The sequence below is a fragment of the Podarcis bocagei genome (genome assembly GCF_964188305.1).
Source record: "Podarcis bocagei genome assembly, chromosome: 18".
NCBI lineage: Eukaryota > Metazoa > Chordata > Lepidosauria > Squamata > Lacertidae > Podarcis > Podarcis bocagei.
In genome coordinates, this window is record NC_138144.1 from 5,007,759 (window position 1) to 5,035,519 (window position 27,761).

Sequence of the window (27,761 nt, forward strand, 5' to 3'; positions counted from 1 at the left end):
CCCGGCGCTCCTCCTTTCTTTCGCAGAAAGACGGATCCTGGGAGACGGGAGCGCAGGGTGGGGCCCGGAAGCGCTGGCAGCTTCCCAGAGCCGTTGTTATCGCATGGCTGCTAACTTGTCACGTTGGGCAAGTTTGTTTTCCCGAGGAACGGACAGAACTATCTTTCCGCGTCGCGGAGAAGATTTTGTGTTTCTTTCGGTTGCGGCGACCCACGCGCAGCAGTGCCGGGTTACCAAACAGGCAGAGCGGGCTTCTTCGAGGGGCCCGGAGACAACGTATCAACCTAATATTGATTTGATCTTGAAATCGGTTTGTTAAAATTGTGGGTTGGCAAAATCCGAAGCGTATTTGGAGATAAATTGCAAGCGGGGCCTCTGAGATTTCGACTGCCTAGGGGCTTCCACAGAGTTTAATCCGGCACTGACGCCAAGGCATCTAAAACCAAGGGTGCCAACTTGAGTAAAATATGGGGGGGCATGTAAGCTGCACCCCGTAAAATGGATGACAAGACGAGGCACACACACACACACACACACCATTTGAATGGCAATGTCTATCAATTTTGGAGAGGCAGTTAGGTAAAGGTAAAGGTACCCCTGCCCGTAGGGGCCAGTCTTGACAGACTCTAGGGTTGTGCGCTCATCTCACTCTATAGGCCGGGAGCCAGCGCTGTCCGCAGACACTTCCGGGTCACGTGGCCAGCGTGACAAGCTGCATCTGGCGAGCCAGCGCAGCACATGGAACGCCGTTTACCTTCCCGCTGGTAAGCGGTCCCTATTTATCTACTTGCACCTGGGGGTGCTTTCGAACTGCTAGGTTGGCAGGCGCTGGGACCGAACGATGGGAGCGCACCCGCCGCGGGGATTCGAACCGCCGACCATGCGATTGGCAAGTCCTAGGCGCCGAGGTTTTACCCACAGCGCCACCCGTGTCCCCCTGGAGAGGCAGCTACAGCCCCCTCAAATATTTTATTGGGGGAAGGGACCTTGACCTCTTACACCATCTGGTTAGAGCGTGGGGCTGATAACGCCAAGGTTGCAGGTTCCATCCCCGTATGGGGCAGGTGCAAAGCAGGGGCTTGGTCTAGATGATCCTGAGGACCCCTTTCAGCTCTTACGATTCCGTGATTTGAGTTGGCTCCCATGTTGCGGTACCACCTTCCATTTTGCCTCAAGCAGGATGATGTCTTGGGCAGACCATGTCTTTTCTACACAGAGTATTTGCTCTGCCGCTGAGTTACCGTATTTTTTTGCACCATAACACTCACTTTTTTCCTCCTAGAAAGTAAGGGGAAATGTCTGTGCGTGTTATGGAGCGAATGCCTACAGATGGCGGGGGGATCTGCTGCAGTCGTGAGCAGAGGATCCATGGTTCCCCTTCCTTCCCTCCTCCATGGCCTGCTTTGAGACAGCAAAGTGGGAGAGGAGAGGAGCCTTCTCTTCTGCATTATGAATAGCATCCTTCTCCCCCCAACCCACGCATGTTCCTTGTCCCTTGAGTGCTTTTCCTTCCCTCCCCACTTAAAACGTGGTTACAAATCACGGATCCACATGGATCTTCAGGATTTTTGCACTGGGCTACTCCAAACTCACCGTCAGATCACATGTCTGTGGCCACAGCATGAACCACAAAAATCATACACCCACTGTTTCGTTTAGAATATTTTTTTTTCTTGTTTTCCTCCTCTAAAAACTATGTGCGTGCTATGGTCGGGTGCGTGTTATAGAGCGAAAAATACGGTACTTAGCCTTGAAGCAATTATTCTTCAACATCAACATCATCATCGGACTGGTTATGTTCTTTGGATGCCTAGCAATAGCCTTCCCAAGTAACTACAGTGGTACCTCGGAAGTTGAACGGAATCCGTTCCGGAAGTCTGTTCGACTTCCAAAACATTCGGAAACCAAGGCGCGGCTTCTGATTGGCTGCAGGAACCTCCTGCAGCCAAGCAGAAGCCCTGCCAGACATTCGGGTTCCAAAGAACGTTCACAAACCGGAACACTCACTTCTGGGTTTGTGGCACTCGGGAGCCAAAACGTCTGAGTACCAAGGCGTTTGTGATCCACTGTTACGACTGTATTCTATTCCGAACTTAGAAATGAAAAGTGTAATGCTGGTGGTCAACAAAAGAGGTTCAAAGACTCTCTCAAGGCAAATCTTTAAAAATATAGTATAAAGGGTAAAGGGACCCCTGACCATTAGGTCCAGTCATGGCCGACTCTGGGGTTGCGTGCTCATTTCACTTTACAGGCCGAGGGAGCCGGCGTACAGCTTCCGGGTCATGTGGCCAGCAGGACTAAGCTGCTTCTGGCGAACCAGAGCAGCGCACAGAAACGCCGTTTACCATCCCACCGGAGTGGTACCTATTTATCTACTTGCACTTTGACGTGCTTTCGAACTACTAGGTTGGCAGGAGCAGGGACCGAGCAATGGGAGCTCACCCTGTCGCGGGGATTCGAACCTCCGACCTTCCGATTGGCAAGTCCTAGGCTCTGTGGTTTAACCCACAGTGCCACCTGCGTCCCATAAAAATGTGGTATAAACACCTACAATTGGGAAACACTGGCCTGCGAGTGCTCCAATTGGATGGTTTTATTTGATGTTTTGAGGTGTCCTAAAACCGCTTTGAGGTTTTTCCTTCCGTTGAAAAAAAGGGCGCCTATACATTCTATTGTGGTGACTGTAACCCATTTGGCAATTATCTTATAACAGTGGTATCTTGGTTCTCGAACGTCTCCGTTGTCGAATGTTTCGGAACCCGAACGCCAAAACCCCGGAAATAAATAGTTCTGTGGCTTCCGCTACATGTTTTTTGATTTTCTCAATTGTGTTTGCATTTTGTGCCTCAGTTTCCAAACGTTTTGGAAGCCAAACGGTCTTCCGGAACGGATTACGTTCGAGAACCAAGGTACCACTGTTTATCTCTGGGTTTCTAACACTGATAATAACTCACCTGGAGGAAGAGGGAAAGAAACTTCCAGGAACCTAGACCTCCCCCTCCGATCTCAGCCAGAATCCTTAGCAAGCATCCCTGAACCATGAAAGCAACCCCACAGCCGCACTTCCCAGCCTCTCCTGGACGCAGTTTTTCCAGCTGCAGTGTAGCACATGGCTGTTCTGATTTTAGAGACATGTTATCCGGTGCAATCACCTCCTGGCAAATAGAAGGGGAAGAAATGGAGGCAGTGAGAGATATTACTTTTTGGGGCTCCGTGATCACTGCAGATGGTGACAGCAGCCAGAAAATTAAAAGACGCCTGCTTCTTGGGAGAAAAGCAATGACAAACCTAGACAGCATCTTAAAAAGCAGAGACATCATCTTGCCAACAAAGGTCCATATAGTTAAAGCTCTGGTTTTCCCAGTAGTGGTGTATGGAAATGAGAGCTGGACCATAAAGAAGGCTGATCGCCGAAGAATGGATGCTTTTGAATTCTGGTGCTGGAGGAGACTCTTGAGAGTCCCATGGACTGCAAGAAGATCAAACCTCTCCATCCATAAGGAAATCAGCCCTGAGTGCTCACTGGAAGGACAGATCCTGAAGCTGAGGCTCCAGTTCTTTGGCCACCTCAGGAGAAGAGAAGACTCCCTGGAAAAGACCCTGATGGTGGGAAAGATGGAGGGCACAAGGAGAAGGGGACGATAGAGGATGAGATGGTGGGACAGTGTTCTCGAAGCTGCCAGCATGTGTTTGACCAAACTGTGGGAGGCAGTGGAAGACAGGAGGGCCTGGCGTGCTCTGGTCCAGGGGGTCATGAAGGGTCGGACACAACTAAGTGACTAAACAACAACAACAACAGCATCTGGTGCAATCTGCTGGTAGAATCTGATTCCCTCGTTCTGTCCTGTTCTCTTCCTCTTCCCACACTTGACCTTCAAAGGGGAAGAGGGAGTCAGTGTGTAAAAGTTCAGGACAGAACAAACTGGAATGGATTGCGGTGACCAAATGAGGTGGGTCGGAGTGTGTGTGTGGGGGGGGGGGTTTCACGTCATCAAGGAAGAGAAAAATGTTGTGGGTTTGTAAGGTTTCTTCCGGCCTGGCCTGCATAAGGCAGAGCTGGTTTTCCAGGGGGGGGGGTGTTTCCAGTCACCCCCTGTCAGCTACAGGAGGCAGCTGCCATTTTCGTTACCCACAATGCCCTGAGTGCGATGCCACAGGTGAAAGTAGATGATTCATTCCCCGTAAAACTTAAGAGCGGACATCCTTTGGAGCTAGGAATAAAAAGAGCCCGGTGGATAAGACCCTTGGCCCATCTAGCTTTTTATTTGTATTTTCAAATTTATACATTCCACTAGTTAAAGCTATGGTTTTCCCAGTAGAGATGTATGGAAGTGAGAGCTGGACCATAAAGAAGGCTGATCACCAAAGAATTGGTGCTTTTGAATTCTGGTGCTGGAGGAGACTCTTGAGAGTCCCATGGACGGCAAGAAGATCAAACCTCTCCATTCGGAAGGAAATCAGCCCTGAGTGCTCACTGGAAGGACAGATCCTGAAGCTGAGGCTCCAAGACTTTGGCCACCTCAGGAGAAGAGAAGACTCCCTGGAAAAGACCTTGATGCTGGGAAAGATGGAGGGAGAAGGGGATGACAGAGGACGAGATGGTGGGACAGTGTTCTCGAAGCTACCAGCATGAGTTTGACCAAACTGCGGGAGGCAGTGGAAGACAGGAGGGCCTGGCGTGCTCTGGTCCAGGGGGTCACGAAGAGGCGGACACGACTAAACGACAACAACAAATTTGCATCTGGTTTCCTTTCTGGTGCAACTTGTCTCAAGCAAAAGCAAGCCAGGAAACATTTTCTGAGCAAATCCCTTCTTTTCCCTGTACCCAGGGGATGTTTCTCACCAGAAACCTTGCTGGACAAGCTTTCCAATTAAAGCAGCCCCCAAGACTGCTTGGTGATCTTGAGTTTTCCCCTTTTTCCTTCATCTTAGCATCAATGGGTCCTCGTGTCTGTGGTTACGCTGACAAACTCTTGTGGAGATTTGAAGAACCAAATTTAAGATGGGGGGGCGGGGAATGAGATTGCCAGTTACTGGAAGCCACAGGAAGGGATGGGAGCCCCTTATATCTGGTTCTTAAGCTCTTAAAAACTTAGAGCAGGGGTCTGCAACCTGCGGCTCACGGGGGCAGTTTAACCGGCCTACGAGCCGCCCCCGAACCGAGCCATCCGCTTGGTGAGTACCTGTGCACTGTGCTAATCCGGCGCAGTGCGGCAGTGGGAATCGCGTCTGTGCATGCAGACACCAAAAATCACGTCTGCACAAGCCCAGATGATGAAAATCGCATCTGCACGTGCACAGATGACAAAAATCACTCTGCGCATGCCCAGAGGCTGCTAATCACACACGCACAATCACACATTCATGCAGTCCAGCCCACGGAGAGATCTCTGCGGGACTTGACTGGCCCAGGCAGGTAAAACCTTTCTGACCCCTGACTTAGAGAAACCAAATCTGACAGAGTAGTCCATGTGTAGGCAAACTAAGGCCCGGGGGCCGAATCCTGCCCAATCGCCTTCTAAATCCGGCCCACGGACGGTCCGGGAATCAGCATGATTTTACATGAGTAGAATGTGTCCTTTTATTTAAAGTGCATCTCTGGGTTATTTGTGGGGCGTAGGAATTCGTTCATATTTTTCCCCTTCAAAATATAGTCCCACAAGGTCTGAGGGACAGTGGAGCGGCCCCCTGCTGAAAAAATTTGCTGGCCCCTGGGTCCATACGACTCGCTTGCTGCAACAGCTCCACTGCCTACAAGTCTGCTTTAAAAAAAGAAGAAGAAGTGGTTTGTTGTTGTTTCTAAACAGCTTCTGTAAATCTGGGACTGTCCCTGGAAAACAGCGAAACTTGGAGCGTCTGACACAGTCCAAAAAGCCAGAGACTGTTGAATTAGCCAAAGGCTCGGGGAACGAGGACTGGCTTACCCTGTTGTCTAAAGATATGCAATGAAGGCGCCAAGTGAGCCTCTTTTGGGAAGAGTGTCCTGCAAATGGGGAGCCACTGCAAAGAAGGCCCTGTTCTCGTGTTGCCACATTCCAGGAGGAGGCACACAAAGAACGGTTCTGAGCCGTTCCATCCCTTTGCCTGTGTCTCCAGGCACGGGTGCGAGACACCCCTCCCTGAAGCCCTGGCGAGCGTCTGCCAGTCCGTGCAGGTCATACTCAGCCCGATGGGCAAGCGTTCCAATGCCCTCCGTGCAATTCAGATCCCCGCGTTCCTAACTACCCCGTCTCTCGCGGCGCAGGGGGGGAGCTGCGGTTCTTTGCAGCGTCCGGAGGGCCCATGTGGTTCTAATTGCAAGTGTAGGCTCGCTTTCTCCCTCTCTGAAAGAGAGGGCTCATATTCGGAGACCCCCCAACTCCCAGCGCCTGCTGGCGAGACCTCAGATTTCCTTTGCTTGCGGCTGCCGGCGACCTTTCGCACAGTAACCTCCCAAGGAAGGAGGGAGTGTGGGAGGAAGAAAGGATGTGCGAAAGGCCCGATTGCATCAAAGGCATCCAGGCAGTGCCAAGAACAAAGGGAGAGTCGTTCGGGGAACGAAACAAGGCCTCGCTTCCTTCCCGGTTCTCCTCCTCCCGCGTGCTCGTTTCACCTGGGAAGCAGGCAGGAGTCACAGTTTCCCTCCCTTGCCCCCTTGACCCTCAAAACCCCCCTGCGAGGTAGGGAAAGCGTAGCGTGGGGGGTGCAGGGGGGGCCGGCCGCACCGGGCGCAACATCTGGGGGTTAGGGTTAGGGGGCGCAAATCCACGGGTTAGGGGGCGCAAATTACTTGCCTTGCCCCGGGTGCTGACAACCCACGCTACGCCACTGGGGAAAGCGACAGGGAGCAGACCCTCCAGGTCTCCCTCTTTTCCAGGGACAGTCCCAGGTTCCCAGAAGCCGTCCTGGTTTCCCAAGGGATCCCAGAACGTCCCGCTTTTCCTATTTTCATCGGAGAAACGCTGGAGGGGACGGAGTTATGTGACCCTCCGAGACGAGGACATAACAAACAACCTTTAGAAGACTTCTGAAGGCAGCCCTGTATTGGGAAGTTTTAAAAATGTTTAATGTGGTACCTCGGGTTACATACGCTTCAGGTTACGTACTCCGCTAACTTAGAAATAGTGCTTCAGGTTAAGTACTTTGCTTCAGGATGAGAACAGAAATCGCGCTCCGGCAGTGCAGCAGCGGCAAGAGGCTCCATTAGCTAAAGTGGTGCTTCAGGTTAAGAACAGTTTCAGGTTAAGAACGGACCTCCAGAACGAATTAAGTACTTAACCCGAGGTACCACTTTTACTGCCAGGTGTGGCTGAACCCTACGCCCAATTGTGATTTAGCTCCAGGAAATCTGGAGCTACCGGAAAGCCAAATGCCGTTACCATTTTTAGGATCGGGAAATCTTAATTTTTATCTGTGAAAGGAGGAAAGATCTTATTATAGGATGCACAGTTGCGTCAGGGAGGGTCAAAAAAAAGGAAACTCCCCACATTGCACACAAATTGATCATCTGACCTGAGCATTCAGCGTAACCAAGGCCTTTCTCCTGGGACAAAACTCTCTCTTCCAGGCTCCCTGCAAAACAAATTAATAGCAACTGCTCACAGCCACGAGCCTCAGCATGTTTTAATTGTCCTCCTGGGTAATGAAGCTTAGCTGGATACGTGGGTGGCTTGGCTTGTCTGCGCAGGAAAGGTGAGCCAGGCATCCGCAGTAATGGCAACCAAAATAAATCTAGAAATAAATTTCTATTCGTGATGTATATCAGGTCAACGAACAACTGTAAGGACTGGTATTGGGGCGGAACTTTCAACAAGCCTTCTGCACCTTTTGTCCCACTTGGAATCTGTCCTGGATTCGCAGGGATTTTACATATGTTCTGTTTTGCTTTAAGGTGCTGTATATGAAGACAAAAGGTAAAGGTGGCGCTGTGGTCTAAACCACTGAGCCTCTTGGGCTTGCCAATTGGAAGGTCGGCGGTTCGAATCCCTGCAACGGGTGAGCTCCCGTTGCTCTGTCCCAGCTCAACTGTCCCTAGCAGTTTGAAAGCACACCAGCACAAGTAGATAAATAGGTACCGCTGCGGCGGGAAGGTAAACGGCTTTTCCGTGTGCTCTGGTTTCCGTCACGGTGTTCTGTTCCGCCAGAAGCGGTTTCGTTCTGCTGGCCACATGACCCGGAAAGCTGTCTGTGGACAAACGCTGGCTCCCTCGTCCTGAAAGCGAGATGAGCGCCACAACCCCATTTGACTGGACTTAACCGTCCAGGGGTCCTTTACCTTTACCTTTTACCTACTATAATATTTATTCAGATAGTCCGAAAAAGGCATCCATTCTCCTGTGATAGGTAAAGGTAAAGGGACCCCTGACCATTAGGTCCAGTCGTGGCCGACTCTGGGGTTGCGGCGCTCATCTTGCTTTATTGGCCGAGGGAGCCGGCGTACAGCTTCCGGGTCATGTGGCCAGCAGGACTAAGCCGCTTCTGGCGAACCAGAGCAGCGCACGGAAATGCCGTTGACCTTCCCGCCAAAGCGGTGGGGGTGGTCTTGATCTACAGGGGGGCAATTTCAAAAGTCTTTATAAGGCCTTGCACACCATTTTTCTGGGTTCCTCCTCCTCCTTCTCCTGTGGGTGAGGGGAGCACCCTGTTGCAACAGATCAATAAAGATCAAGCTTACTAGCTGCTTTGCTTCTCAATAATCTCTGTTTGGCCTCTGTTATTTTCTCCTACCAATAGGGAACCCATGTAAGGACTCTATATGGGCTCTTGGATACCCCATAAGGGAAAAGGGCAATTTTTGTTTACAACTCTTGCAGCGTGTCCTTCCCCTCTGCTCCTCTTCTTCCTTTCGGCCAAAATCCTCCTCCGTCCTCCGACAATCGGCCAGGGAATCTGAGAAGCCAACTCCTTTTTCCGGAGAAGAGCTCCGCTTCTGGGTCCCATGGGGGACCAGCGATCTGGGTCACTGTGGCCCTCGGAAGAGGCAAGCCAAGGGCAACGCTGTTTATCTAGGCTTGTGTTCCAAACCCGGTACTGCTGACTAAGCCAACATGACAAGGAGGAATTTACCACTTGGAAAAAGAAGCTTAACCCCTTGCTACACTGTCCAGATCTCTCTCTTTTTTCATGGGTGTAACCAGGACGCCCACCTCTCACCATGTGCTGTCTAGCAGATTTGGAATGAAATGTGCCAACAGTTTTTTTAAAAAAATTACTCTCTTTTGACCCTAAGTGCGCAGAAAAGTCTTGTCAAAATCTCTCCACAATTTCTACTCTTAAGTTACGTATTTTTATTTATTCATGTGATTTGGGGGGAGCTGTCCCCTTGGCTGTATCTATCTATCTATCTATCTATCTATCTATCTATCTATCTATCTATCTATCTATCTATCTATCTATCTACAGTATCTATCTATCTATCTATCTATCTATCTATCTATCTATCTATCTATCTATCTATCTATCTATCTATCATCTATCTATCTATCTATCTGTCTATGTCTGTCATCTCTATCCAGTGCTTTTTTCCTTAAAAAAAAAGTTTAGGGGTACTCTCATTTTGACTCAAGAACATCACTATTTTATAGTTCAAATCAGGGGAAATAAATACAGTAAATGGACAAAAGTACAAAGATTCACAAGATGTTTAGGGGTGTGCGTACCCCTGCGTACCCCCAGAAAAAAGCACTCTATCTATCTATCTATCTATCTATCTATCTATCTATCTATCTATCTATATTTATTTTCTATAAATAGCAATGAAAGAACAAAGTTCCAAACTACATACAGCAACAAACAACAGCAACAGCAATTTATTATTTAGACGCCGCTCATCCAACTGGGTTTCCCCAGCAACGCTGAGCGGCTTCCAGCATATATAAAAACATAACAAAACATTACACCTTAAAAAGCTTCCCTATATAGGGCTGCATTGTCTTGGAATCTGCACAGACTTGTCACATATATCAGCGCTGGATTTCAGGGTGGGGCAGGTGTTCCCTGTCCCCCTCGAGCCGAGAGGGTGCAAAACAACGACCTATATTTACATGGGTCCTTACTGAGAAGATTCATGCAAAAGCAACTGTACCAAAAGGAATTATTGTGAAAATACTAAATACGGTATTTTTTGGGGAGGGAGGCCCACCAAATTTTGTCCTCGTTCGGGGTGCCTTATTACCATAGTCTGCCCTTGCATATTTTGTGTAAGAAACCTTCATGTGGTTTTTTCATGGTGTTAACGGAGAAATCTGAGGGCTCCCTTGGACAAAAAACAAGGATACCAGCCAGGAATACAAGAGCAAAACAGCAGCCAGGAGGCTTGGTCTTTATTGAAGGCTGTCGCGACAGGACTCCCACCTGCCACCAGGTGGAACAAGATGGAAGCCCCGAACAAAAGAGAACCCCAACTTTTATTAGCTGCTAATCCCCATGTTACACCCCCCCAAACTACATCACTCATACATCACAGTTACATCATGAAAGGGGAGGTCTGGTGGCCGTAATCTGAGCATCCTGGACCCTGCCCCACGGTTCCCCTTGCCCTCCACCAAACACCCATCAAGTGAAACAAAAGAGATATTTACATTTCCCTGTTTCCCAGCCACGTTAATCACACCCTTTTGTCTTCATCTGGGTTTGTTATTTCTGGCATGGCTACCTGTCTGGCACTCAGGTATCAGGAGGCCAGGGATTATCACTCAGACAGAGGGGCTGCTGAGGAGCTGAGCTCACATGTCTATATGAATTTCTGAAGTTTTCCCAGTGAGCCAGTACATGGATACATTGATCAGTGAATTCTTACATTTGGTATCGTGCAGCAAAGGCCTTTTGAATAGATAGGAAGAAACTGTGATGAGGCATTTTGTGGGGACAAATCACAAAAGTCACAGAAGTGATTGTGCTCAGTGGCGTAGCGTGGGGGGTGCAGGGGGGGCCGGCCGCACCGGGCGCAGCATCTGGGGGTTAGGGTTAGGGGGCGCAAATCCACGGGTTAGGGGGTGCAAATCCACGGGTTAGGGGGCGGAAATTACTTGCCTTGCCCCGGGTGCTGACAACCCATGCTACGCCACTGATTGTGCTATTTTGGTAGTGGGCTGCATGTGCATGATATCTGCTGGAGGGGCAACCCCCCCCCAACCTATACATAAATTCCTGCAACAGTGGGCATTGGGTGGTATCCTGTTTCTTGGTCTGAACGGTTCACGTGCTTTGCAGACACATGGCGCGTGTTGTGAAATGAAAATGGATCGTGTTTGCCTCTGGCTGCTCTGACCAGGGGGGTCAGTCCCCCTCCCCTTGAATCCTGACCTCCAGCGGACTAATGTGAAAAATGCAGGCCCACCAAGGGGGAAAAAACTGTGGCAGTCTGCACCACATCTGTGTTTACTGCAAGGCAGCTGTGCTGGCTTAGGCTGCTGGAAATTGTAGTCCCAACATCTGGTGGGCGTTAGGGCTGGCAAAGGCTGCTGGGCGAAACCTGCCACCCTTTTAGCACCCAATGAGTGTGAAACAGGATCAGTCCACCCATGAATTGTGAGCACCGCAGATTTACATCATTCGACTGGTGAGACCACAGTGAAAGGACAACATTTACCGTATTTTTTGCTCTATAAGACGCACCAGACCACAAGACGCACCTAGTTTTTGGAGGAGGTAAACAAGAAAAAAAAATATTCTGAATCTCTGAAGCCAGAACAGCAAGAGGGATCGCTGCGCAGTGAAAGCAGCAATCCCTCTTGCTGTTCTGGCTTCTGGGATAGCTGCGCAGCCTGCATTCGCACCATAAGACGCACACACATTTCCCCTTACTTTTTAGGAGGGAAAAAGTGAGTCTTATGGAGCAAAAAATACGGTACTTCAAAAACACCAACTTCTTCCTCTTCTTCTTCTTCTTCTTCTTCTTCCATCTTTTTGTATTCAGTTTTACATTCTAAATTTGAATTCAAACATTAATCATAATCAGTGCTGGATTTACGTATAAGCTAAACAAGTTATAGCTTAGGGTTCCCCCTCTCTTGGGACCCCCCAAAAAATTTAAAGGGAAAAAAATCTGGAAGTACATTTCCAAAATATAAGATAAAAAACCCAAATAAAGCAAAACCTACATACAGGAACAGTGTTTTGTGTTGTGTAGGCTCCTAGGATGTAAGTCATGGGCCCCGCCTGCTAGCCTGCTCCCTAAAATATCACCGGTTTGCTCCTTTCTATATATAGGGTGCCTACATTCTGCATGGACTGGTTGTATGGCAACATGCGCAAATGGCTTGAGATACCTATGAGGTCCATAAATGACCATATAGCATATATTCAACACAACAAAACAGCGACAATTTGTTGTTGACAAAGGACAGCTGGACATACAAAGGGCCCCTCATTAAACCTAAATCTGGCCCTGATCATAATCATCAACATTTAGGATTCCTTGAATCCTTAGACTTACCCCTCCACGGTTTCCATTATCAAACTTTTCCTGCTGCATCACATTTCTCTATTTTTCTTTAAATAGTCCTTTTTTACCCTAGTTTTTAGTTCATTTCAAGCGTTACTCAAATCCTGCCAAAGTTCTTAGTTGTTTACAGTGTTCTCTTAAGGACATCGTGAATCCCCCCCCCCCATTCCTTCTTAAAAGTTCTTATCTTCCTGGTTTCTGATTTTCCCAGTCAATTTCGCCATTTTGGCATAGTCCATCATCTTCATCAGCCATTCGTCTTTGGTCAGGACTTCTTCTTTCCATCTCTGGGCCAGAAGAATTGATGTGCTCTGGTGAGCAAACTGGCTGCCAAATTCTGCACAAGCTGACTGTTCGGACTGTTTCCAAACCGTCTCCAGAGGCAGCCCTACGTACAACACATTGCAGTAATCTAACCTTGAGGTTACCAGAGCATAGAAGACAGTAGTTAGTGTTGAGAATTCCCATTCCACCTTAAGGAGCAGACGTGTGGAACTCTTACGTGTCACAGGCCTGTTTACATTCCAGCACAGCTTGCTGGGAACTTCCATTGTGTGTATAGTTTTTGTTTCCCCCCGTCTTTCTGAAAAGACAAAGAGAGAAGCGACATATTTCTTTGTCCTGATTTATGATTAATAAATCCGTAGTTGTAGTATGCTTTCACAAGCCTCACGCCTATTCTGTGTGCGCAGTTTCTATTTGCTGATACAGTGGTGCCTCGCAAGGCGAATGCCTCGCAAGACGGAAAACTCGCTAGACAAAAGAGTTTTCCGTTTTGGAGGTGCTTCGCAAAACGAATTTCCTATGGGCTTGCTTCGCAAGACGACAATGTCTTGCGAGTTCCTGCTGGTTCCCCCCCCCCTTTTTCTAAGCCGCTAAGCCGCTTATCAGCTGATCCGATCAGCAGATAAGCCGCTAAAAGCCGCTAATAGCGCTAATCCGTCAATGGGCTTGCTTCACAAGACGAAAAAACCGCTAGACGAAGAGAATCACAGAACGGATTCTTTTCGTCTTGCGAGGCACCACTGCATAGTGTGCCCTAGCTTTGATGCCCAGGTCGCTGATTTACGTCGGAGCAGAGGCCGATGGGTCTTCGCAGCAGGACAGCTGGAAGGAGATTACCCAGCTGGAGCTAGCCAGCTGGCCGTGCGACCCTTTGCATGCCCACAGTTCGACTATCCCTGTCTAGATAGGGGCGTAGCTGGGCCACCGGCCAAAGCCGATGGAAGGCAATCTGGGCCACTGAGGCCACCTGAGCCTCGAGCAATGGCAAAGGATCCAGGAGGACCCCCAAGCTACAAACCTACTCCTTCAGAGGAAGTGTAACCCCATTCAGAGCAGGCCAGCTCCCACCCATCCGGTCCAGGGAACCGGCTGCTACCACTGCACTCTTATCTTTTAAGATGAATGAATAGAACGGAATGAGCATTGCAATACGCACAGAACACAATCAAAAGTCAATTATATATAATACAGTGGTACCTTGGGTTAAGTACTTAATGCGTTCCGGAGGTCCGTACTTAACCTGAAACTGTTCTTAATCTGAAGCACCATTTTAGCTAATGGGGCCTCCTGCTGCCGCTGCGCCACCGGAGCACAATTTCTGTTCTCATCCTGAAGCAAAGTTCTTAACCTGAGGTACTATTTCTGGGTTAGCGGAGTCTGTAACCTGAAGCGTATGTAACCTGAAGCGTCTGTAACCTGATGTACCACTGTACACAGTTGAGGGTCCTGAATCCCCAGTCCAATAGTGGACCTTAATCTGATGGTCCAGTTTTTGGCCAGCAGCCCAAAGTTGCTGAGCATTTTTTTGGGAAGGCAAAGAGTTGTCCGGCTTTTTCCCGGAAGCCAATGTTGCCGAGCTTTTTCTAAGCAAGCAGATGAAGGAAAGAAACGGAAGATATGAATGAACGGAAGAGAAGAGATGAATGAATGAAACCAAATGAGCCTCGCGATATACACAGAACATAACAGGAAGCCGTAGTTGTTGTGCTTTTTAAAATTCTTTTTTCTTTACTTTTTTATTCTGGGGGGAAAGAGATCTCTGAGGGGCCAGAGATCTACCAGGAACACCCCGCGATCTACCAGTAGATCGCGATCTACCTGTTGGACATGCCCGTTTTAATTCATCGACAACTCACCCAGGGTGAATGAAACTAAACAACCTCTGCCGTGGGCTGCAAAGAGTTACTCACAAGACGGACTGAAAGTAGGTCACTGGGCATTCATCTGTCAAATGAAATTCGCTCTTGATGAACTGGTGAGATCGCCGCGCGAGCAAAACACACACATTCTAAAGTAGCCGTCGAGCTGCAAACCCCGTGGAAAGTGTGGGAATGTTCAGGGATGCAGGAGAGGATATATTGTCTGATTATATCCTTATCCAACTTGTGTTAACAAGTTCCCAATATCAGCAGAGTAAAACATTCCCCTTTATCTTCAGTTTGCAACGGCAGCGTTTGCTCAGGTTCGCTAAAACCTCTATAATAACTACTGTATTCTGGTAATTTCCCCTTATTCCCTCATAAAACAGAAGAGACGACACAGTCTTTTACAAAAGTATAAAAAGAGTTTACTCACATTCTGTTCACAATCAGATCCCAGAAGGCAGGCTTAAGCTTAATGAAGTAATATACATTTGGAATCTATCTTATAAGAAGACAGTCCCTTTGTCCTCTCTTGGCTGGAAGCCAAGAGGGCATCTTTCACTCAGTAGATGTTGCTTCTTCGATGAGAGAGAAGGAAGAGAGATGGAAGAGAGAGATGGCTGCCCTGCCCTGTGCTTTTGTCGTTACCTGCACAGGTGAGGCCACACCCACCTCTAGTCCCATGCGGAGGAAGTCTGTCCCAGCACAGAAGGAAATAGGAAGTTTACCTGCTGGCTGGACAGACATCCCTCCCCATGTCTAAACATGTTCACTCTAGGAATGTTGTACTTGACTGCTCTTGTGTTTCACATCCCATAGAAAGCAATGTCACAAGGAAAGCTACTGTATTGCAGCAGGCAGAGTGTTGGACTAAGACTCCAGAGACCCAGCTTCACTGGGTGCATAGCTGTCAAGTGTCCCTTATTTGAAGGGACAGTCCCTTATTCCAGCGCCATGTCCCGCTGCTGTTCCTTATTGATGGATGTCCCTTAAATTTCAAAGGAAGCAGCTCCTCTCCCTCCCTCCCTCCCTGCCGGCCAGGGAGGAGGGAGGCTCCAACTGTGTTGCTTGGCTGTGTTGCTCACCCAATAAGAAGTCTAAGAACGACTGGGGGGTGGAACTTGCATGCCTTGTGTGTGGCTAGTTAATGCAAGCTGAGGGGTTTTTTGAATGCTGGACGCCATTTTGTTGCACGTGCTGCTGCAAACTTTGCAGTGCAAAGCCAGGCCGGGGAGCCATCTTGAGGCTGCATAGGCCTTGTGGTGCATGTGATTCAGATTCTATTCAGTTGAACCTCTGGTTACAAAGTTGGTTGGACAGTGTTCTCGAAGCTACCAGCATGAGTTTGACCAGACTGCAGGAGGACAGGAAGACTGGAGTGCCTGGAAGAGGTGAGGCTGCAGGTCCCTTATTTTGGCTGCTGGTCCCTTATTTTCAAATCTGTAAGTTGACAGCTATGACTGGGTGAGCTTCTGGCCAGTCACCATGTTTCAGTCAGGTCTACCTTACAGGGTTGTTGAGAAGATTAAGTGTATGTTTAGGAGGGAGGGAGGGAGACAAGTTCTATGCCTGCTTTCCTCTGGGGTGAAAGATGGGATAGAATTTGAATAAACTTGTAGGGTTAATCATTTCCAGGTCTGCAAACTTGACTTCTAAGTTGTTAAAATTGACATTCAGAAAATGCCACGTGGGACTGCAACTTAGGCTATATACCAGGGGTGCCGACTTGAACAAAATATTTTTTTGGGGGGGGAGCAGGTAAACCCCACCCTGCATAATCAATCACATGACAAGGTTCAAATCAGGAAAAATAAATACAGTAAATGGACAAAATGTTTAGGGGTATGCGTCCCCCTGTGCCCCCCCAAAAAAGCACTGGGTAAATGCTTATTTCCTGAATCTCTTATGCATATTGATAGTGTGCTCAGCTTAACAGATACTTGCTAGGCTGTACAGTGGCACCTCGGGTTACAAACGCTTCAGGTTACAGACGCTTCAGGTTACAGACTCCGCTAACCCAGAAATAGTACCTCGGGTTAAGAACTTTGCTTCAGGATGAGAACAGAAATCGCACGGTGGTGGCAGTGGGAGGCCCCCTTAGCTCAAGTGCTGTCTCAGGTTAAGAACAGTTTCAGGTTAAGAATGGACCTCCAGAACGAATTAAGTTCTTAACCTGAGGTACCACTGTATTTGCAAAGGGAGCTGTAAGCCCCAGTCAAAAGACAACTGCAAAAAGCTTTTCCCATTTCCTTCCTCCTTGCAGAGAAATATTTGAGGTCAATTTGGGAGAGTCAAAATGGCTTCAGGATTGCTCTCCTGTACTGTTTCAGGCACGTGGTTTATATACTTACGTATGTCTTTGCCTTGCACATTGCTGAACATTTATTCTATATCTGAGACCTTAGAATTGTTAGCCGCTGAAAGGAGATTGTGAGCCGCTTTGAGACTCCTTAAGGGGAGTGAAAGGCAGGATATCAAGCCCAAACTCCTCCTCCTCCTCCTCCTTCTTCATGGTTTGTCTGGGGGATAGAACCCAAAGCCAAACCATTTCTCAGCTCCATGTTGCATGTCAACTTAGAATCATAGAATCCTAGAGTTGGAAGAGACCACAAGGGCCATCGAGTCCAACCCCCTGCCAAGCAGGAAACACCATCAGAGCACTCCTGACATCTGGTTGTCAAGCCTCTGCTTAAAGACCTCCAAAGTAGGAGATTCCACCACACTCCTTGGCAGCAAATTCCACTGTCAAACAGCTCTTACTGTCAGGAAGTTCTTCCTAATGTTTAGGTGGAATCTTCTTTCTTGTAGTTTGGATCCATTGCTCCGTGTCCGCTTCTCTGGAGCAGCAGAAAACAACCTTTCTCCCTCCTCTATGTGACATCCTTTTCTATAGTTGAACATGGCTATCATATCACCCCTTAACCTCCTCTTCTCCAGGCTAAAGATGCCCAGCTCCCTTAGCCGTTCCTCATAAGGCATCGTTTCCAGGCCTTTGACCATTTTGGTTGCCCTCCTCTGGACACGTTCCAGTTCTTCTTCTTCTTTGGCGATCCCTCACAGCCGAGTAAGATTGTCTTCCATAAACACAGAGTCCTTAAGTGACTTTGGAGGCCAATTCTGGACCCACACGTCCTTCCACAGTGGGGACAGTGGGACTGCAGGGAAATGCAGAAGACATGTTTTTTTCAACTGGGAGTGCCTACGCATTGACCTGGGCTTAGCTATGGTTTGTCTTAAATTTTTGACACATGCAAGAGGCAGTTATGAAGAGCAGCTGCCTGCAGGGCCTCATTCAGCCCCTTAATCAATGCCTTAAATTTGTGCTAACGATCATTGGAGCTGTCGTTTCTTGCCAGCCGGGTGAGACAACGTCAGCCCAAATGACATTTAACTTTCTGATTAATTAAAGTAGCAGAATGAGAGCAGGCCTGAAGACCACCCCTTGATCTCCAGCGACAGCTGACAAGACAAAGCTGTCCGGGCTGAGGTCTGCCGAAAGCCTTCACCTGCTCCCCTGCTAAAAAGCCGTTCCCCAGCTCCTTGGAGCTGTGGGTCCTTAGTTTGTGGGTCCCTCCTAGAGATCTTTCTCAGACCAGTTGAGGTTTTGCAGAGGGTGCTGGGCTGTGACTGAGGTGGAACCCACAAGCAGTTGGGGGTTCTGGTGTGGGATAGTTAAGGAAGGCAAAAGCAGAGGACAAGACACCGCTTGCAAACCCCCTATTGAAAAAGTGGGTGATAATGGGGTGACTATGCCTCTGAAGGGCCAGGTGTGCAGCCTGGGAGACATTTTGGACACACAGCTGTCCATGGAGGCGCAGGTCAGTTCTGTGTCCAGGGCAGCTGTCTACAAGCTCCATCTGGTACGCAGGATGAGACCCTCCCTGCCTGCGCACTGTCTTTCCAGAGTGGTGCATGCTCTGGTTATCTCCCGCTTGGACTACAGCAATGCACTCTACGTGGAGCTGCTTTCAAGGTGACCCGGAAACTGCAACTAATCCAGAATGCGGCAGCTAGACTGGCGACTGGGAGCAGCCGCTGAGACCACATAACACTGGTCCTGAAAGACCTGCATTGGCTCTCAGTACATTTTTGAGCACAATTCAAAGTGTTGGTGCTGACCTTTAAAACTCTAAACAGACGCAGCTCTGTATACGTGAAGGAGTGTCTCCACCCCCATCGTCCAGCCCAGACACTGAGGTCCAGCTCCGAGGGTCTTCTGGCAGTTCCCTCCCTGCGAGAAGTCAGATTACAAGGAACCAAGCAGAGGGCCTTCTTGGTAGTGGCGCCCGCCCTGTGGAACACCCTCCCATCAAGGAGATGAGTAACTATACAACCTTTAGAAGACATCTGAAGAGAGCCCGGACACCGAGGTCGAGGTCCGAGGGTCTTCTGGCGGTTCCCTCACTACGAGAAGTGAGGAACGCCCTCCCATCAGGAAATAAACAACTGTTTGACTTTTAGAAGACATCTGAAGGCAGCCCTGTTTAGGAAGTTTATTAATGTTAATGTTTGATTTTGTGTGTGTGTTTTTAAAATTCTGTTGGGAGCCACCCAGAGAGGCTGGGGAAACCCAGCCAGATGGGCAGGGTATAAATAATAAACATTGATCATCAGCACAGTTATCATCACCTTTCTTCCATGGAAAAGATTCCTACATCCAGGCAGGTTCTGGGGTTGGGGGCCAACAGCAGGGGTGGGGACCAGTTTACAGTGGTACCTCAGGTTAAGTACTTACCGTATTTTTCGCTCTATAACACGCACCCGACCATAACACGCATATAGTTTTTAGAGGAGGAAAACAAGAAAAAAAAATATTCTAAACGAAACAGTGGATGTATGTTTTTTGTGGTTCATGCTGTGGCCACAGACATGTGATCTGACGGTGAGTTTGGGGTAGCCCAATGCAAAAATCCTGAGGATCCATGTGGATCCATGCTTTGTAACCACATTTTTGCACCACTGTGGCCCTGGGCAACAGTGGGTGCGTGATTTTTTTGGTGCAAGCTGTAGCCATGGACATGCTATGTGATCTGATGGTGAATTTGGGGTGACCCAGTGCAAAAATCCTGAGGATCCATGTGGATCTGTGCTTTGTAACCATGTTTTAAGTGGGGAGGGAAGGAAAAGCACTCAAGGGACAAGGAACACGCGTGGGGTGGGTGGAGAAGGATGCTGCTAATAATGCAGAAGAGGGGTATAAGAGGAGAAGGCTCCTCTCCTCTCCCGCTTTGCTCCTTTAAAGCAAGCAGGCTCTCTGTCCCTCTCTCCTCCCCACTCAGCGGCTCTTCTCCCGCTTTGCTGTTTCAAAGCGAGCCACGAAGGAGGGAAGGAAGGGGAACCATGGATCCTCTGCTCACGACTGCAGCAGATCCCTCCCCCCCCGCCACCCGTAGGCATTCCCTCCATAACACGCACAGACATTTCCCCTTACTTTCTAGGAGGAAAAAAGTGAGTGTTATGGTGCAAAAAATACGGTAATTCGTTCTGGAGGTCCGTTCTTAACCTGAAACTGTTCTTAACCTAAAGCACCACTTTAGCTAATGGGGCCTCCTGCTGCTGCCGTGCTGCTGGAACACGATTTCTGTTCTTATCCTGAAGCAAAGTTCTTAACCTGAAGCAAAGTTTGACTGGTGAGACTACAGTGAAAGGACAACATTTACCGTATTTTTTGCTCTATAAGACGCACCAGACCACAAGACGCACCTAGTTTTTGGAGGAGGAAAACAAGAAAAAAAATATTCTGAATCTCAGAAGCCAGAACAGCAAGAGGGATCGCTGCGCAGTGAAAGCAGCAATCCCTCTTGTTGTTCTGGCTTCTGGGATAGCTGCGCAGCCTGGATTCGACCCATAAGACGCACACACATTTCCCCTTACTTTTTAGGAGGGAAAAAGTGAGTCTTATAGAGCAAAAAATACGGTAACCTGAAACTGTTCTTAACCTAAAGCACCACTTTAGCTAATGGGGCCTCCCGCTGCGCCACCAGAGCACGATTTCTGTTCTCATCCTGAAGCAAAGTTCTTAACCCAAGGTAATATTTCTGGGTTAGCGGAGTCTGTAACCTGAAGCGTATGTAACCTGAGGTACCACTGTATAGCTTAGGGACCATCTTTCCTTGCGTGCAGGCTTTTGGAGGCTGCATGCCAGCAGTCACACAGAAACCAATCCCTGTTCTCTGTGCTTTGTCCAAGCAAGGAAAGATCACCACCATTTCAACAGTGGCGTAGCGTGGGGGGTGCAGGGGGGGCCGGCCGCACCGGGCGCAACATCTGGGGGTTAGGGTTGGGGGCGCAAATCCACGGGTTAGGGGGCGCAAATCCACGGGTTAGGGGGCGCAAATCCACGGGTTAGGGGGCGCAAATTACTTGCCTTGCCCCGGGTGCTGACAACCCACGCTACGCCACTGCATTTCAAGAGCACACCTGAGGCAGGTAAGACCAGCAAGAGTAGAAAGGGACCTGTTCTGCATGCCGGTGTTTTTGTTCCAGGAAGCATCTCCACGTAGCACCCCCTGAGTCCGAGACCCTGGAAAGTTTGCTCGACGAGGGGTCATCCTAAGGAAAAGTGGGATATTCCAAGGCATAGCTGTCAACTTACAGATTTGAAAATAAGGGACCAGCAGCCTCGAAAATAAGGGATCAGCAGCCAAAATAAGGGATTTTCCAAGCACAGGTATGTTCAACTTCTGAGCCCCTCCGAGCCAAAGGCAGAAAGCCCAGCCTGCAGCCAAACGAAGCCTCAAGCGGTGGTTCCCACAGCGCAGCAACCCGGCAAAAGGGATGCAGCAAGGGAAACCACCGTCACCTCTCCGCTGGGAAGCGCTGAGCAAAGGCGAGTCCCCAGGCAACGCGGCCGATTTGATTGGCACAAGGCATGCAAGCTCCACCCCCCCAGTCGTTCTTAGACTCCTTATTGGGTGAGCAATGCAGCCAAGCAACACAGTTGGAGCCTCCCTCCTCCCTGGCCGGCAGGGAGGGAGGGAGAGGAGCTGCTTCCTTTGAAACCCGGGAAATTTAAGGGACATCCATCAATAAGGGACAGCAGCGGGACACAGCGCTGGGATAAGGGGCTTTCCCGCCATATAAGGGACGGTTGAAAGCTATGTTCCAAGGTAAAATCAGAAACCGGGACGGCTTCTGTAAATCTGGGACTAGAAAATTGGGACAGTCAGAGGGTCTGCTTCTGAGGAGACCCTGCTCGTGGGTTGGCGACCACTCAGAAGCAGGCCTTTCCCCGAGACGGCGACCCCTTCCCCCCCCGAATGCCCTGGATCAGATTAACTCATGAAGCGGAGGCCAGAATGACCTTTAAACGCCTCTTAAAAATGTACACGTTTGCACCAAGTTCTCCTGGACTCTGCCTCTCTCTGCTGTTTCGAAGAATGCCCAGTTTGGGTGGGAGCCAGTCAAAGTCGTTCCACAAAGGGCAAAGACTACTGGCTGCCCAATAGAACTTCCCTACCCTCTCCCCTCCCCTCCCCACCCTCTAAATCTACTGGGGGGGGGGTTCCCCCCACCCTCCAGAGCAGATTTTCGGAGGGCAACGTGGCGGCCAGGGCAGCGGCAGGAGGGGCAATGGGGACTTTGCATTTCACCTGCAGAAATCCTTCTGTGCGCGGGGAGAATTCATTGACTAACAGGCTTCCGTTTGTGATTCTACGGTTGCATTATTATTTGTTAAATACAGTGGTGCCTCGAAAGACGAAAAGAATCCGTTCTGTGATTCCCTTCGTCTAGCGGTTTTTTCATCTTGCGAAGCAAGCCCATTGACGGATTAGCGGATTAGCGCTATTAGCGGCTTATCTGCTGATCGGATCAGCTGATAAGCGGATTAGCGGCTTAGAAAAAGGGGGGGGGAGGGGAAAAAACCAGCAGGAACTCGCAAGACATTGTCGTCTTGCGAAGCAAGCCCATAGGAAATTTGTTTTGCGAAGCACCTCCAAAACGGAAAACTCTTTCGTCTAGCGAGTTTTCCGTCTTGCGAGGCATTCGCCTTGCGGGGCACCACTGTAGTTTTCAATGAATTTTATTTATCTGCTTAAGGAACAGTGCTGCAAACAAAAATCTGTCCTTTTCCCCTTATGGGGTATCCAAGAGCCCATATAGAGTCCTTACATGGGTTCTCTATTGGTAGGAGAAAATAACAAGAGGCCAACCAGAGAATATTGAGAATCAAAGCAGCTAGTAAGCCTGATCTGTATTGATCTGTTTCAACGGGGTGCTCCCCTCACACACAGGAAAGGAGGAGGAACCCAGAACCCAGGTGTGTCCGCCCTTATATAGACATTTTAAATTCCCTGCCCTGGAGCTCAAGACCACCCCTCCATACATCGTACCTACATCACAGAGAAGGCGGTCTACAACAGAAATCCGAGTGCGTTGTTTTTCTCGTCTGACAGGTTACCTGTTAATGCTCACTTGATTGGATACCCTGGGGAGCCTGGCCAGTCTTTTGTAATGATAAACACTTAGTTCCCGAGCCAGGTCACAGGCTCACCCTATTCAGACATACACATAACACAGACATACCCTTAAGAGAGGATTAGTGAAGGAAAGGACAGTGGTGAGGCCTTTCCATTTTCCTTTGACCTTGCAGAGAAAACATTTGGTCAGTTTGGGAATCAAAAAATGGTTCCAGGTCAGTCTTCCTGTGCTGATCTATGTACGTGCTTGGTTGGTACGTTTATGAACATTTATTATATACAGTGGTGCCTCGCAAGACGAAAAGAATCCATTCTGTGATTCTCTTCGTCTAGCGGTTTTTTCGTCTTGCGAAGCAAGCCCATTGACGGATTAGCGGATTAGCGCTATTAGCGGCTTATCGGATCAGCTGATAAGCGGCTTAGCGCCTTAGAAAAAGGGGGGAGGGGAAAAACCCGCAGGAACTCGCAAGACATTTTCGTCTTGCGAAGCAAGCCCATAGGAGATTCGTTTTGCGAAGCACCTCCAAAACGGAAAACTCTTTCGTCTAGCGAGTTTTCCGTCTTGCGAGGCATTCGTCTTGCAGGGCACCACTGTATCTAAGACGTTAAAATTCTTATCACAGCAGGGGGTTGGGCTAGAGGACCTCTGGGGACGCCCCTTCCAACCCTACAATTCTATATTACACTTCATATTTCGCAGGAAAAGCCAGATATGAAAAAGTTAATCTCCTGCCGTCACTCCAGGTGCCCTTTGTGCCAGTCTCCCAGGCCAGGAATGATGCTGTGTTGCTTCCCAGCACCCAAATTTATCCCTCCCTCCTCTGTGCGAGCTTGCCATCTTTTGCCCCATTGCTCACGCCTCCCCATTCATCTGGAAAACAAGAGTGTTTTGGTGCTTAAATATAGCCGCTCCCAAGGCCCCAGGCGCTGATAAATCGCCTTGTTTACGCCTCATGAATGTTTACTGCCGTCCTGGGAAAGCTGGAACTTTCACCCTGATGTTGAGAGCTGCTGTTCAGACAACGTTCCCCCCCCTCCCCCCGTGCTTCCTAGACCTGAATATAATATACAGTGGTGCCTCGCAAGACGAAATTAATCCGTTCCGCGAGTCTCTTCGTCTTGCGGTTTTTTCGTCTTGCGAAGCATGGCTATTAGCGGCTTAGCGGCTATAACAGCTTAGCGGCTTAAAGAAAAAGGAAACAAACTCGCAAGAACTCACAAGACGTTTCGTCTTGTGAAGCAAGCCCATAGGAAAATTCGTCTTGTGGAACGACTCAAAAAACGGAAAACTCTTTCGTCTAGCGAGTTTTTCGTCTTGCGAGGCATTCGTCTTGCGGGCCACCACTGTACAGTAGTACCTCGGGTTAAGTACTTAATTCGTTCTGGAGGTCCGTTCTTAACCTGAAACTGTTCTTAACCTGAAGCACCACTTTAGCTAATGAGGCCTCCTGCTGCTGCTGTGCCGCTGGAACACGATTTCGGTTCTTATCCTGAAGCAAAGTTCTTAACCTGAAGCACTATTTCTGGGTTAGCATAGTCTGGTTCTGGTTCTTCCTGCCTAAGTGAAGAACCTCACATAGGTGAGGAATCATATGATTATATGCTGCCTTAGAGTTTTTAATTTGATTCAACACAAGTAATTATTAATATTGATTATTTTCAGTTCTTATCTCTGAGAAACTGAGAAAAGAACAGGATATATTTATCCGAAAACTTACACGACCCTTAAAAAATTAGGTAAGGAACCAAATGTTATGTAATACTGTTTTATAATTTATGACTGTCTTATAATTTATGATAGTGTAGAATTTAAATGTATTTTCATGTAATATTTGATGCTTGCAGCTGATGAAGGTGAATACATCGAAACAGGACCCTGTCCTGGTGTCTGATCCATAACTGACTTCTACTCAATGATTGAAACTAAGACCTTCACGTCAAATCTGACTATGGACTTAACATGATCTCATCTCTACTCATAAACCCTTATTTCTAATTCTGGAACGAATTATTGTGTTATACATATCCTTATGAGTCTGAGTTTGTAATCTCTGTTAGAGTTTGAAATCTCTATTTGAGTTTGTAATCCTTGTCAGAATACATACTTTGGAATGGATTAGTTTTTGTTACAATTGACTATGGATTTGCAAGTAGGGACCGATCCCAATAGGACGCGGGTGGTGCTGTGGGTTGAACCACAGAGCCTAGGACTTGCTGATCAGAAGGTTGGCGGTTCGAATCCCCGCGATGATGGGGTGAGCTCCCGTTGCTCGGTCCCTTCTCCTGCCAACCTAGCAGTTCGAAAGCACATAAAAAGTGCAAGTAGATAAATAGGTACCACTCCGGCGGTAATGTAAACGGCGTTTCCCTGCGCTGCTCTGGTTTGCCAGAAGCGGCTTCATCATGCTGGCCACATGACCCGGAAGCTGTATGCCGGCTCCCTCGGCCAATAAAGTGAGATGAGCGCCGCAACCCCAGAGTCGGCGACGACTGGACCTAATGGTCAGGGGTCCCTTTACCCTTACCAATTACCTTTACCCTTACCAATACCAGTTCTCAGTGTGCTTTTTTCTTGGTACAGTGGTACCTCTGGTTACGTACTTAATTTGTTCTGGAGCTCCGTTCTTAACCTGAAACTGTTCTGAACCTGAAGCACCACTTTAGCTAATGGGGCCTCCTGCTGCTGCTGCGCCGCCGGAGCACGATTTCTGTTCTCATCCTGAAGCAAAGTTCTTCACCTGAAGCACTATTTCTGGGTTGGCGGAGTCTGTAACCTGAAGCGTATGTAACCCGAGGTACCACTGTATATTTAATAACAAGAACTCCAACTTATTTAACGTAAGTGCAGAACCTGAGATTGGCCCCTATTGAAATTCATTTTGCTAGCTTGGGCCCGGTTCTCCGATCTGAACCCGAGCTGTTCAAACCCACCAAGCTGTGGCCGCTCCCAGCTGCTCACTGAGCAACTCATTTTCGTGCAGCGCAGAGGCTGCCCTCCCCAAATCACAAACTATCCCTCTCCGCCTCCAATCCCTCCCCGACAGTCCAGAGCTGCCCCAGGATCGATGGCTGTTGCATGTCAGCAGCAGCCACGAGCAAAACCATCGGCACATCAGCAGCAAACAGCGGCTTTTACTTTCCGGGGTTTATGAATATTGCAAGGGCGGCTGTGCCTTTTATCTCTCGCTCTGCCTCCTGGGGAGCCTCGAATTGGCGGACCGGATCCCATCTCGTCCTGCCTATCCCAGGCCCTGAATTATTTACCATTTTGCTCCTCGGAAGCAATTTGTTGCAGGCCTCAGTTTCAAGCCAAAAGTTGTGCTGCAATCGAGTCTTTCAGGGGAAAACTCCTGCTGGAGTCCATGGCGCCTATTTCTGAATAGACACGTAGGGAATTTCTGCTTTTTATTTCCTTTTTTCCTTGGAAATAACCGCAAGGATTTTAAGTTGATTTTAAAAGGAACCAGTCCGGGTTCAAGTTCACCTAAATGGCCCTCAAAAAGAGAGAGAGAGAGAGAGAGAGAGAGAGAGAGAGAGAGAGAGAGAAAGAAAAGACATAGCTTTCCGAATATTCCAAGCTGGCTCAAAACATCAAAACACACACAGAAAGAGTGGAATGGAACTAGTGTGTTTCCCCCTAAGATTACAGTCGTACCTTGGAAGTCGAACGGAATCCGTTCCAGAAGTCCGTTCGACTTCCAAAACGTTCGGAAACCAAAACACACCTTCTGATTGGCTGCAGGAAGCTCCTGTACCCAATCGGAAGCTGTGGAAGCGCCGTCGGACGTTCGGCTTCCAAAAATAGTTCGCAAACCGGAACAGTCACTTCCAGGTTTGCGGCGTTCGGGAGCCAAAACGTTTGAGAACTAAGCTGTTCGGAAACCAAGGTATGACTGAATGTTCTTAAAACCAAAGAAATTACAAGAAGGGCGATTCCAGCTAAACATCAGGAAAAAACTTATGATGGTAAGAGCTGTTTGACAGTGGAACAGACTCCCTCAGAAGGTCTCCTTCCTCAGAGGTTTTTAAACAGAGATTAGATGGCCATCTGTCATGGATGCTCTAGCTGAGATTCCAGCGTCACAGGGGGCTGGACTAGATGACCGCGGAGGTCCCTTCCAATTCTATGATTCCGTAAATTTAAAAAGACACAACACATGGAACAGAATGAACCTGATTAGCAACTAGAAATTGACCCTAACTCAAATTCAATTCACCTGGCAATTCCGAGAACTACTTCCAGGCATGGTTCAGATTTTGAACCAGTTCAGGGGACTTGGCCAAACCGAACTCATTCGTTCTGAGCATTGCGTTTAGTCTACAGTTTAATGAACGAAAGCCATGAATAGTTTTGTTTGGAGGAATTTTTATTCAGTGTCTATTTCAGGCATTGGCAAACTCGGACCTCCAGATGTTTTGGGACTACAACTCCCATCATCCCTAGCTAACAGGACCAGCGGTCAGGGATGATGGGAACTGTAGTCTCAAAACATCTGGAGGGCCAAGTTTGCCTATGCGTGGTCTATTTCAGCCTGGTCAGAAGCAAAACAGCCCCAGAAAATAAACCATCGATAGATATCAATTTTGCCCCAAATCCTGTTGCAAGGAATAAAAAAATTATTTTTATGGGTTTTGCATGTGCGTGTCCCTAGAGAAAGGGCAAGGGATCAGCCCATTTTTTTTTGGTCTCAGGTTCCCAAAAGCCTAAGGCAAGCTGGGAGTTGCAGTGGGGTCACAACCAGAGGGTGCCAGGATTCAGAATAATCCAGA

The 27,761-nt window shown here is 48.6% G+C and overlaps 1 long non-coding RNA gene across 1 annotated transcript in view; it reads left to right on the forward strand.

Moving 5' to 3' along the window:
* The first annotated feature begins 4,996 nt into the window (after positions 1-4,996).
* Positions 4,997-27,761, forward strand: part of LOC308577806 — a 43,734-nt gene continuing 20,969 nt past the window's right edge. The window contains exons 1-2 of the long non-coding RNA XR_014003704.1: positions 4,997-6,675; positions 6,824-7,263. This is a non-coding gene — a long non-coding RNA (uncharacterized lncRNA). The remainder of the gene's footprint in view (positions 6,676-6,823; positions 7,264-27,761) is intronic.